Genomic DNA, 13,015 nt, shown 5'->3' on the forward strand with positions numbered 1-13,015 from the left:
TCAGACTAGAAATATGAATTTGGGTATCAGTGGAGTTGATGTGAAAGAAGTTGTAGTGGTATTTGTTTAAAACTATACCTGTGACTGCTTTCTAGTTACTGTAATTTCAGATTTATTAGCAAAAAGCCAGACTCTTCTTACATGTGAAAGAGCTTTGTGAAAATCTGGATTAGTTCTGCTGTGTATGTGACATGAAATGCAACAGAAATTTTGTGATTGGGAGGTGATTTGGGGATGGATATTTAATATGTACTTAATCATATTTATTTGATAGGTAAATGGCTGTTAACAGTGGTCATCTAATAGTGTCTTACTAATTTTTAGAGCTTTGCCCTAAATCTTTATAAAATGAAGTAACTACATGTTGTGGAAAGGGTTTGACATTGTTATTAAGTGCCCGAATGACTTTCTGTGGCAATATTTATCTTATAGATAAAAACAGCCAGAGAGATAAATGAAAAATAAAGATGAAAAACAGGAATGTAAAATAGCTAGCAAGGAGAGGCTTAGAGCCAGAAATACATCAGTAAAGGGAGCAGGTCAGTCTTAGTCACAGAGAATTTGTAGAAAGACATATCTTCTGAGTCCCACTCTGATCATGTTTACTTTAAATTCATGTAATTTGGAAAATTTTTTAAATGCCACAAGTTTTTTCTGTTGTAACTGATATTAGCTCCAATAATATTTCCTTATTGATAATTTATATCTTTCTAGCACTTTGTTTTATTTACCCCCATTGCAAGATTACCAAGTTGTATTATAATTATCTGTTTACTTTTCAGTTTCTCCCACTAAATGTCGGTTTTTATAGCATGAGTATGATACCTTGGCACTTGAGTGCTCAGTAAATATTTGTGAATGAATGGACACAGACTACTAGAGTTTAAAGCTAGTAAACTTGATTGTTTTAGAAAGTAAATGAGCTTTTGGGATTCTGGAGTACAGGTTGTGGTTGAATGTCTTTCTGATGCTTCCAAACAAGCATTCTAGCCCTAGAGATTGCACCCATACATAGCAGCGTCACCAACCCAAGATTAGTGAGGCGTACATTTTGCCTCTCTTTTTTCTCTTTTCCCTAGTGGTAATGGATTTCTGCAAATTCGTCTAAACTTTGGCCCAGACTTCTTGTGTTGAATGGAGTACACATTGCAAATAGTAGGCTAGGTTTAGAGTTGAGTCCATAATAGCATGTCTCCTAGGAAATTTCTTGTGCACATTTTAAAAGAAAGGAAAATTAATCTGTCTGTCTTCTACGCAGTCCTTCTGCCCATTTTCAGGTAGATGGTAGATGTATAGGCCAAGTTTCTCTTCAGTATTTTTATATGCCTTTCCACTTTTGAGCTTTACAAGACAAAAATACCCTTAGCCCTTACTATTCCAATGCAGATTTAAATATTAGGAGATTGGGTATTTTTAAAACCATATATTCTTTTATTTCCAGATCCATAGTGTGTGTGTGTGTGTGTGTGTGTGTGTGTGTGTGTGTGTATGTCTGTATGTCTGTATGTGTGTACAGATACATATATTGTGTTAGTCCATGGCAAATTAGTAAAGTTTGTAAGAAGAATGTCTATCTCTGGTATTGTTGACACCAACATAGTAAGAATGTTTAAGTGCTTTGCATTAAGCATCTCAGGGAATAAGGAAAGGGAGCTGTATAGAATAATTCTTTGTCTAGTAGGACAGAACTGTGTAGTTAACTGAGTCTCATATACAGGTACCTGCCTCACATGATTATTGGGAGCGTTAAATGAGTTTATGCATTATAAGTCATTTGACCTAGTGCCTAGCACTTAGTAAATGTAAGCTATTAATAGAAAATTTATTGCTATAAAATTATAAAAATAATAAACTTTAAACTTTATAATCATTTTTGTTATAACTCTTCACTTGGCTTTCTTGATACCATTCTTCCCAACATTTTCTCTGCCTGATTTTTCTGACTTATTCTAAATTCTTCATCCTCAGGTCTCCTCTCTCTTGCCTTTTTTTCATTATTCCCCTACATCAGTGTCAGAACCTTCTGCTGAAACTCACTACAGCATATCTCTACAAAATCTCTTGCCTTACTTAGGGAGGAAAGTGACATGATTCAGCCAGTTTTTAGGAAGCTAGCCAAGTTTGTTACCACTGTGAAATACAGTTTAGAAAGGCTTAGCCAGGCATGAGGCCTGTAATACCAGCGCCTTGAGAGGTTGAGGCAAGAGGATTGCTGAAGCCAGGAGTTTGAGACCAGCTTGGGCAACATAGCAAGACCCCATCTCTAATAAAAATAAAAAAATAGCTGGGCAGGTAAAGTGCACCTGTAGTCCTGCCTACTCAAGAGGGTGAGTTGAGAGGATCACTTGAGCCCAGGAGTTCGAGGCTGCATATCTATGATTACACGACAGCACTCCAGCCTGGAAAACAGAGCAAGACCTTGTCTCTTAAAAAAAACAAACAAACAAACAAAAAAAAACCTTAAGAGTAGAACAAGCAGTCAAACAAGAGGTCATGGTGTTAGGTGATTGCCCAGATAACACGTACTTGAACAAGGACATTGTGGTGGAAAAGAGAAATTTTTGTTAGAGTAATCAGTGAAACTTTGCCATTGATTGTATGTGGAGAGGAAAAGAATTGAGAACTCCTGAGGTTTCTAGCTTCAGAAGCATGTCATTTATAATTAACAGAGAAATACATTAGTGTGAGTAGGAGGCAGTGAGTTGAGTTTTGGACAAGGTGACTTTAGGTTGCCAGCATGGTATTGTCAGGCTATTAGTTTACTTGTTCCAGTCCCACCCCTCCCTTCCGCCTCCCTCCTTCCCTCACTCACTGAATTCCATTGCTATTAGTCTAAGAACTTCCCTTTAGGAAAAGTAATTTTTTTTTTAGTCACAGTCAGCAGTAGAGCTTGAAATTTGTGGAGACCAATTCCCCATTTCCTACCTACATTCTCATTATCCTCTTTTGGTCTGTTTCCCCAGGGAAAAAGATTAAGATTATTTAGAATAATGTCTACTACCATCATTACTACCACCCCACACCACCTCACCTCCAGGAAATTGGTAGAAAAGTTTATATATAGATATGTATATATGTATGTATTATATATATATAAAATATATATGTGTATATATATAACATATATATAATATTTACATACATATATTTGAGACAGGGTATTACTCTGTCACCCAGGCTGGAGGGCAGTGGTACAGTCATAGCTCACTGCAGCCTTAACTTCCTGGGCTCAGCCTTAACCTCCCACCTTAGCCTCCCAAGTAGCTGGGACTACAGGCATCAGCCACCATGCCTGGCTAATATTTTTTTTCTAATTTTTTGTAGAGGCAGGATTTTGCTGTGTTGCACAGGCTAGTCTCGAACTCCTTGGCTCAAGTGATCCTCTTGCTTTGGTCTCCCAAAGTGCTGGGATTACAGGTATGAGCCACTATACCTGGCCTAGTTTTTTATTTTTATATCAAATTAGTGAAGCAACTTGGCAGGGCTCTTTGAAGAAAAATACAATTTTATGGAGTGTTTGTGACTAAAATATTAATAAGCAGAGTAACACCTCATTCATCTAGTATTCTTAGGTAGTAAGTACATAAAATGATTGAAACTTACTCCTAAATCTATTTTAGAGATTTTATAGAGATTTTACAATATATTATATATATCGTGTGTAGATAAATATAGATATTCATACCTCCAAATCTATTTCTTTATAATGTTTCACATACTTTGCTGCTTTCTGAAATAGTAACACCTCCTCCCCTCCCCACTTTTATCCTGCATACTAAACCTTTTCTGGAAGATAGAAATAACTTTTTGTTTCAGAGCTTCAGAATGAGTCAGGAACCCCAGGTTCTAGTCCAAGGCTTGGCACTAAGTTGCTATATGAGAACTGAATCATAGACTCTAGAACAGTACCTGGCGTGTAGTAGTGCTTAACCAATATGTTTGGAATGAGTCATTGTCTTATGCTGACTTTAGTGCTCCTTCCTTGATTTATTACTTGGAATTCATTGCTGCCTAGTAAATAAGCTTCTGGGTGCTTAATTAAATAGGAGTATCTAGGTTCTGATAGAGGTGAACTATAAGCCTAATTTATGTCTGTTTTAACTCCTTAGTGGAACTTTTGGCTTATCTTGATGTATTTTCTGGTACTCGAAGTTGCCAAACAGATGATCTTCTGTGCTTGATTTATTGGGGGCACTTGCTGAGTACTTTATATGTGCCTATATTATGTATATGTAGTGTTCTGTGTGTAAGCACAATAGCACATGTCTCCAGGGATCTTATAACTTAGATGAAGAGACACAGAAGTAGACTATGTAAGAGAATAATTAAATGTTGAATCATAAAGCATTGACCTACAGCTACATTAGTAGTTCTAGGAAAAGATCCGTGTGGGCTGAAGCAGGATAAAAGAATTCAAGTAGAAGGTGAAATTGGAATTGGTTTTGAAGAGGTAGTTAAGATTTTGATAAGCCTCAAGGTGAAGACATAACATTCTAAGCAAGGGCAGTAGTGTAGTAAGCAAAGAAAGGAAAGTATGGGTTGAACATGTTCAGACAGGCCTGCCCAGATTCCTAAGGGTGTGGGGACTGCTGGGAAATAGAAGCAGGTGAATTTAATAGAGTAGTTTTAATCTGCATGACCCTGAAGGGATCCAGGGATAGAATTTAGAGGGCTGCATGCATTTAGATTTAAAAAAAAAAAAGTGACATCTTTATATTTTTATGAACTTTGAACTGAAATTTAGCATTTCCTTTTAATAAGATTTTAAGCAGCAGACTACAGTAGTATTAGCAGTACCTGTATCTTTTATTACTAATAGAAAAAGCACAGATATTTTCAGATTACTTTACAGTTGTCGATTCTCTATAATTTATGCATATTACTACTTCAGAATTATGGTTTTTATTAGACTCCCACTAGATTTTATTGTATTATTACTAAAGAAGCATATGTATGAATATATCACATACAAGGTTTTTAAAAACACTTGATAACTGTTTCAGTATAATTGGTTTTCTTGGTAATGTATATTTTATTTTATGCATTTAAAACCATATTTTCAAAAACAATTAACTGTATTTTAGTAAAACTGGCTTTCTTTATAATCCTAGGTATTGTATTTTATGCATTTAAAACCACTCTGAGGGGGACTCTGTAGCTTTCTCCAGACTGCCAGAGGTATTCATGACCCCTGATCTAGTGGAACCAAACTGGAGAAGGCATTGAAAACCACACTGAGGGGTTTTAGCCGAAGTGATAAGCAGGAAAGGAGCCTTGCCAATTTTGTTCATTTGTTTGTTTTGTTTCAGTTACAGAATAAATATGTTAATATAGAAAATTTCAAAGTTTCAACCAGTTTAGAAAAAAGGGTCAAACTCTTCTTAGCTCACAATTGTAGATCAACTGTTTAAAAAGATAACAGAAACTCGTCTTGAAATACCACAGTCACTATCCTTCCTCTTTTATTATTTATCTGTTTCAGTTTATTAAATTCCTCTGCAATTGAGTGAAATATTTAAAGTGGTTATATAGGAAACTTTCTTAATCTTTTATACTATACTTACACAGAGGGTTGGAAGACTGGCAGGGAGCTAAGCAGTGGGTCTGGTCATTTATATGTTGGATGATAGGGATAGGGTGGTAAGCAGTTAGAGACAGAGTAGAATTGCAGGAGATATTGGAAAGAAAAAATAATAGAACTTGGTGGTATGGGAGCTGAGATGCATGGAGTCAGGTAAGGGAGAGTATCAGGAAGAAAGTTAAGTATAGGGTGCCTAAATTAGGATTCCTAGAATAATATTATACAGGTCCACAATGCCTTATCTGAAACCCTGAGGCCAGCTGTGTTTTGGGATTCAAACATTTTTGGATTTGGGAAAGGTAATGTGTATATTGTATATTACATAACTCTCCCAGCAAGGTCTGAGGTATCATCCTGTAACTAGACACTAATATCTCTGCAGTGAAGGTGAAAATATTCACAGTAAGTGGGCTAAATCAAGCCTGTAAATAACCTTACATCAGTTCAACTCAGATTTTTGCCACCACCAAATGAGTTTCCATATGAAGCTTCATGGAAAAATCTTGTCCTAACATTTTATTTCAGAACTATGGAAGTAATTGTGGACTGTATTGACTGTAATAACCACTGAGGAGAGTCTTAGAAGTTGTATTTTAAGGAATGTTAATTACAAAATGGATGAGATTTCAAGGAATTGGGTAAAGGTAAAGAAAGAGAAGAGAGAAGAGTTAAGGTAACTTCACTTTTCAGGCTGAAAAGAAATTGCTACTTCTGACAAAAATGGAAAATTGAGGAGGGAAACTAGTTTTAGAAGAGTTTAAGTTTAAACCTAAGTACAACTAAGAAGAAACAACATATTTTTGCTTCACATGAAAGCTTGGAAGTTGTTGGAGTGTAAAATTTCCTTTTAAAATGAAACCTAGAAGGAGCTTAACAGCAACCTACAAGGAGCCTAACAGACTGATGTTGAGATCTTAAAGTGTTTCTGAATTGATAACGGAAATTATCAGTTGGAAAGGTGTGCCTAAATAAGTGAGGGTTGTGATCCTACTCATGGAACCAAACCTGGAAAACAGAATAAAAGGGGTAGAGTGAGATAATTCACCTTGTAGCAGGATTCTTTTCTGTATGGTTGAATCATTCCTATGGCTGTATTTATTATAACGTGAATATATTTAGAGTAATAATTGTTCAGCAGCAATGGGAGCTGCCGTGTGCCAGGCACTGTTCTAAGTGCTGTAGCAAGCAGTCCATGCTGTTTCTGTCTTTTGGACTGGGTCAGGACATCAACTCACGTGGGAAGCACAGATAGCATAATTTTGTTAGAAAATCTAGGATATGACCGGGCGCGGTGGCTCACACCTGTAATCTCAGCCCTTTGGGAGGCCGAGACGGGCGGATCACGAGATCAGGAAATCAAGACCATCCTGGCCAACATGGTGAAACTTGGCTCTACTAAAAATACAAAACTTAGCTGGGTGTGGTGGCACGCACCTGTAGTCCCAGCTACTTGGGAGGCTGAGGCAGGAGAATCACTTGAAGCGGGGTTGCAGAAGCAGAGGTTGCAGTGAGCCAAGATCACACCACTGCACTCCAGCTGGGTGACAGAGTGAGACTCCATTTCAAAAAAAAATGAAAAAAAGAAAGAAAATCTAGGATATAATTAATGCATAAATATGTAGGATTAAGTAGGTTTTAACTTTTTTGTCTGCCATTCTGTAATTTTTAAATCCACTTTAATAAATGGACTCATATATTGACACTGTTACATAAGTAAAATCTCTTGGAAATAGGGATGAGTATTTTTTAACAGGAAAGAAGCACAGCCCAATAATTAATCTTTTTTTTTTTTTTTTTTTTTTTTTTTGTGAGATGGAGTCTCTGTTGCCCAGGCCAGAGTGCAGTGGTGCGATCTCGGCCCACTGCAACCTCCACCTCCCAGGTTCAAGCAATTCTCCTGCCTCAGCCTCCCTAGTAGCTGGGACTACAGGTGTGCACCACCACGCTGAGCTAATTTTTGTACTTTTAGTAGAGACAGGGTTTTACCATGTTGGCCAAGCTGGTCTCAAACTCCTGACCTCAGGTGATCCACCCGCCTCGACCTCCCAAAGTGCTGGGATTATAGGCGTGAGCCACCATGCCCGGCCTCAATAATTACTCTTGAGCCACCATGCCTGGCCTCAATAATTACTCTTGAAATTTGTTTAATTGCTTTGTTTATATTTATTGTATATAAATGTAAGCATTTACTTTACGATTCATAAGTAATAATGGTAATTTTTTTCTGTGTTAAACTTTTATTCAGATTCTACTGACATTATTTGAACTTTATGTTTTTCTTCTATTAAATAAGGGTGTTGGACTAGATAATCTGTAAGGCTCCTTTCAATATCAAATCTATGATTCGGAATCTTTTAAGTTTCATCAAGTAGAATAAAAAGCTTAAACTACAATTTAAAGGAGATTCTCCTTAGATTATGCTGTGAGTGTAAATAAGATGCCAGAGGATCAAGTGAGAGAATGAATGTTATAACTTCACACCTACATCCTTTTGGCAAACATTAATAAGAGGCATAGAAATAAGAATTCTAAGAAACTAGAATGCAGTGTTGACCGGAAAAGAAGTTTTCAGAAAGAAAATTATTAGTAATGTCGAGCTAGTACAATAAAGAAGGAACCTTGGACATGAGGTTAGACAGCTACAGATACATTTCTGGTTTTAACTCTGCTGCTTATTGGAGTTTTGATAATGAGTGAAAATTACTTAATATGTTTTTTTAAAAGAGTAAAAGCAAATTCATTATAATTTGTAAATAACATTGTATACCTGGAAAAGCCAAGAGAATCAACTGAAATATTACTATAAGTAATGAGATTTCAGTATGATGACTAGTTAAAAAATTTAAAAAGTAGTGGTTTATCTGAAGTGGTTTTTTTATTTGATGGTCTTTAAACTGAAAGCCTATTCATATGGGTTACTGAATGGAAATCCTCAAACTTAAGTACCTTTTCCCCTTCTTAGGAATACAGTAATTCAGTCTTATCATCTAAGTTTTAGTATATTTTGAATAAGACACTTCCATGTTAACTTTTTAAAACTATTTTAAAATAAAGTTGTGGCAGAGAATACACTTAAAACGACTATAAGGAAATCATTTTTTAAAATTCCTTGTGGCTTGTGATACTTGCTCTATTACTTGGTAATTTTAGAGAGGGTGTAATCTGATCTTTGAGCCATATTTGGTAAATAATAATTTTGTGTGGAACCCACTGTTCTATCAGTAAGAGGAAAATTATTGCCCATATATAAGGCTTTTCTTTGCCCATAAAACATTTCCTAACTTAAGGATCAAATTATATCATGCATTGATTGCTTTTATGTTTTTTTAAAAAGCATTATACCAGATCTATATATAACTTTTTAACAAGAGATATGTTTGTTGACAGAAGTATTTTATACTTTACTTGGAAAGAGAAGAATTACACGTCTTTTTGTTTACTACTAATTCTTTTTATATCCTAAATATAAATTGTTATATTTTTATTTATCATCAGCTCTCAAAATTGACCTCTCTCATATACTCAATTTGTGGCTATTCTGGAAGATAATCAGTTACATGTCCTAGAATGTGATTATAGTTGAATTATTTAAACCGAAAGCCTGCTACCTAGTTGTTGATTTAGCATTTGTGAAAATGAAAACTAAAGTATACCCACGTGTTTAGAACAAGAAAATGTGTTACATTCTTTAATAATGCAGAAAAAATATATGGAATACCTTTATGTGTCACACTGTTAGGTGCTTTACATACACTTTAGCTAAATCTCATGGACAGTACAGCAGGGTGGGTAGTGATATTCCATTTAATAAAAGGGAGATTTCTGCAGTTTAAATTCAAGGCCATACTGAAGTCAGATCTGAACTTAGACTTCTCTCTCACGGAATTCCTTGTCCTACAATGTGCCATCACAATAGATGGAAAATTTACATTTTTCACAAAAACTACTTTTACTCTGTTTTGCTGTTTATCTTGCTAGTTACTGGAAATGCAGGGAATTCAATTTTTGGATCTTCGTCTTCACTACTTTTTTTTGTCCTATTACAATTTTCACAATATCTATGATAATTTGAGAGCAGCAGAAAATTCTATTTATTTTGACTCCTGTGGGATTAGTTTCTTAGAGAAATTCCTAAGGGTACCAGCCTACCAAGCATAAGGACATCATTTCCAGGTTTTAGTAATCAAAATAGTACAACATTCTACCATTCATAATATCCTATTATTTCTGTAACCTTCATAGTTACAAGTTTGTTTTTGGTTTTTGTTTTATATGGCCCTAACAAAAATTTAAAAAAAAAAAAATCATTGAATCTATTTTGGTAATGGAAAAAAAGATTTTCCAGTGTGGTTAAGAACCACATCTTATGAGCTGTTCTTTGCCTCCCTCTTTAAGAATTACCAAGTATTTTTAAAAATTGGAACTTAACATTCAGTTCATTGCTTGGATATATCTAAAGCATTTCTTAAGAAACCCCTGGGAATTGATCATAGGAAATTAGGGGAGTGTTTAGAAGATGATTGGAAATACGATAGTGAAACGGAAGAGCAAAATGACCTGAAAATGAGGACTTTACATTTCCAATTTTGGATTTTGTTGTTGTTTTTCTCTTTCTGTTAGAGTTATTCTGTGGTCTCCTGTTGGACAGTCTGTTGCTAAAAGCCATTAGAGATTTCATAAAAACTACTGTTTTGAGTTGCTGGAATTGAGAGTCCAGAATAGTGTTGGGTAGGTTAAAAGAATGACTTAACCAAAGTAAACAGCATCCTTTGGTTACTTGGAATTTAAGAGACCCATTTTCCCTTCAGAATATTTTATGTGAGAGACTTTGGGGACTACCTTACTGCTATTACATCTCATAATGTTATCTGGTCACATTTCTTGTTCTGCCTACCTCTAGTTTACTCTAGTTTCTCTTCTGCTTTCAAGGCTCCAGACCCAGTTCCTGGACCTGCCCTGGAAAAGAAGTATCCTGTAGAGATGAGCTCACTGCAGTTACTTAATTAACAATTTGTAAGCTGCAAAAATGGCAATGGGCCAACCAAGAACAGCTACAATTTGAATTTTTCTATTTCCAGGTATGCTAAAGTCCATGGCACCAGTCAAGCTTAGCCTGTGTAACTGCCTTATTATTAAATCTATAGTAACTAAAACTTGACTTTCAAAACTTATAGTCATCTTACTTTAAAGTATAGTAACACTAACATCTAGGTAACATGCAGCTAGTATTGAGTTTAACATACCGTTTGCCTGAATATTTCTAATTTAACTTGTTTGCTGGTAGTAGCAAACTAATGCAAAAACATAAGAAAAATAAATTTGAAATGCTATTGAGTGAAGCCCTATAAACATACAAAAAAAAAACACATTGAAAAACAAACATCAACAACAACAAAACTGCCTTCCTTTAAAAGATTTACATTGAGTACAAGCAGTATAGGGAATTCAATTAATGAAACTACTTCCCTCTTCCTGAGATCCTCAACTGTTTGTTCTACACTACTAATGCCTTTACCTAAAAAGTTGATATGTTCATACATGGCGAAACCCTGCCTCTACTAAAAATGCAAAAAAATTAGGCAGGCATGGTGGCGTCCGCCTGTAGTCCCAGCTGCTTGGGAGCCTGAAGCACGAGAATCACTTGAACTCAGGGAGTCGGAGGTTGCAGTGAGCTGAGATTGCGCCACTGCACTCCAGCCTGGGCAACAGAGTGAGACTCCGTCTCAAAAAAAAAAAAAAAAAGATTAATATATTCTTCAGTAATTGGAAATTAGACATATTATTTCTGGATAGAACCGAGCAATGTATTATAGTACTTTACCTGAAGAATTTAGTTATATTTTTAAACTAAGTGTATAACTAATATTTGCTAATTTTTTTACTTGATTACCCAAAAGAAACCAGCGAAGGAAGTTACAAATAGTCAGAGTCATCCTGGAGTGTAACAGCAAAACCAAAAACTGAGGTTTCCTAGTGCCTTAGATTTTAACCAAGAGAAAGCTACTCATGAATGGTTAGAGGGCCAAGATCAATTAGCTTTTAAGGATATTTATTCCTTTTACCAATTTATATAGATGTGGAAACAGAATCCCTGAAAGATGAGTTTATTTACTAAATGGGTAGATAATCATACATGTCTTTTCATTTTAAAGTTCAGTTCATCTAGGTTAGAGATTACCCAAAACTGAAGAGGAATTTTGTATCCCAATTGTGAATTTAAAAGGCAATCCTAATATTCTAGCATGTGCTTAACTCCTTCCTTACATCCCTTCTTGCAGTATTAATGCATAATGAATTTAATGTCTGGCAATTTAGTCAGCATTAGGTCACTGATTATGTGCCACATTATTTGTTTGGTGTTTAAAGAATTACGTGTCACCGAGTGTTGAATTAGAGCTGGAAAGGGAGCTACTACTAGTTAGGGTCATTACCACTGTTAGGTGAATTGAAGTAGAAATTAAAGAAGGAATTACATATGAATATCAAGTCTTAGTTATTTTCAGTGGTGCTATTGGTGAAATTTTTCTCCATTATTCAATGTAAATAGACATAGCAGGGATGTAGAAATGAATAAACCTTGTTTTAGTGAGCTTACAGACAAGTAATATGAAAGTATCATAATAGAGATGCATACAACATACTTAAGAGTGCTGGAGAGAATCAGCTTTGTGGAGAAGGTAATGTTTCTGCTGAACCATGAAGGATAGATAGAATTCTTTAGAGAAAGCAGCAAGAGTATTTCTAAGTTATGGAGATGAAAGTATTTAATATAGAAATTGTGAGCAGTCCAGTTTGCATAGAGAATAGTTGGATAGGGAGGGGTGTGATGGGAGATGGAGCTATGTCATGTTTTTTTGAATGTCAGATGAAGGAGTTTGGATGTTAGTAGGCAATGGGAATCCGTTGAAGATTTCTCAGAACTGGTACGTGTTAAGTCAGTGAATCTTTTGAAAAGCTGACTACCGTAGAGTGAGGGTTGAATTGATGAAGTTAGAGGTTAGGCAGTAGTAATGCCTAATAAGGGACATTTACTCTGTCAGGCATTGTGTAAAGAGTTTTACCTGCAGTTTCTCCCTTAATCCTCACTACAGGAATATTGTAAAAAGTAACTGAAATAATACATGTTTAAGGCATTTAGCACAGGACTTGGCTCATAGTAAGTGTAGAACCAAAGTGATTATACTCTAGACTCAGAGAAAACAGTGTGTCTTGTCCACCTTTGTGTGTGATAGTACAATAACTTTCCATAAAGGTATTGTGTTTATTGGGAGACTCTTACATTTAATAGTAACAATAAGCCTACTTCTTTTTCTACCACCCCTTACCTCTTTCCTTTAATTAATTAAACCGTCTCATTGGTAGATGTGTAATACTTAGTCAGTTTGAGTGCTTGAGTAATAAATAGTTTACCTTGAGTTAGCCTTTAGGTAAAAA

General features: G+C 35.5%; 1 protein-coding gene across 6 annotated transcripts in view; it reads left to right on the forward strand.

Moving 5' to 3' along the window:
* TAB2 (TGF-beta activated kinase 1 (MAP3K7) binding protein 2) overlaps positions 1–13,015 on the forward strand; it is a 93,596-nt gene that overhangs the window by 14,374 nt on the left and 66,207 nt on the right. For 4 of the 6 annotated variants that reach the window (XM_054491043.2, XM_054491044.2, XM_054491045.2 and 1 more), the window contains exon 2: positions 10,511–10,659. The exons of the other annotated variants lie outside the window; for them this stretch is intronic. The gene's annotated coding sequence lies outside the window, so the exon portion shown is untranslated. The remainder of the gene's footprint in view (positions 1–10,510; positions 10,660–13,015) is intronic. 6 annotated transcript variants of the gene reach the window in all.

This window comes from Pongo pygmaeus, chromosome 5, assembly GCF_028885625.2.
Source record: "Pongo pygmaeus isolate AG05252 chromosome 5, NHGRI_mPonPyg2-v2.0_pri, whole genome shotgun sequence".
Taxonomy (NCBI): domain Eukaryota; kingdom Metazoa; phylum Chordata; class Mammalia; order Primates; family Hominidae; genus Pongo; species Pongo pygmaeus.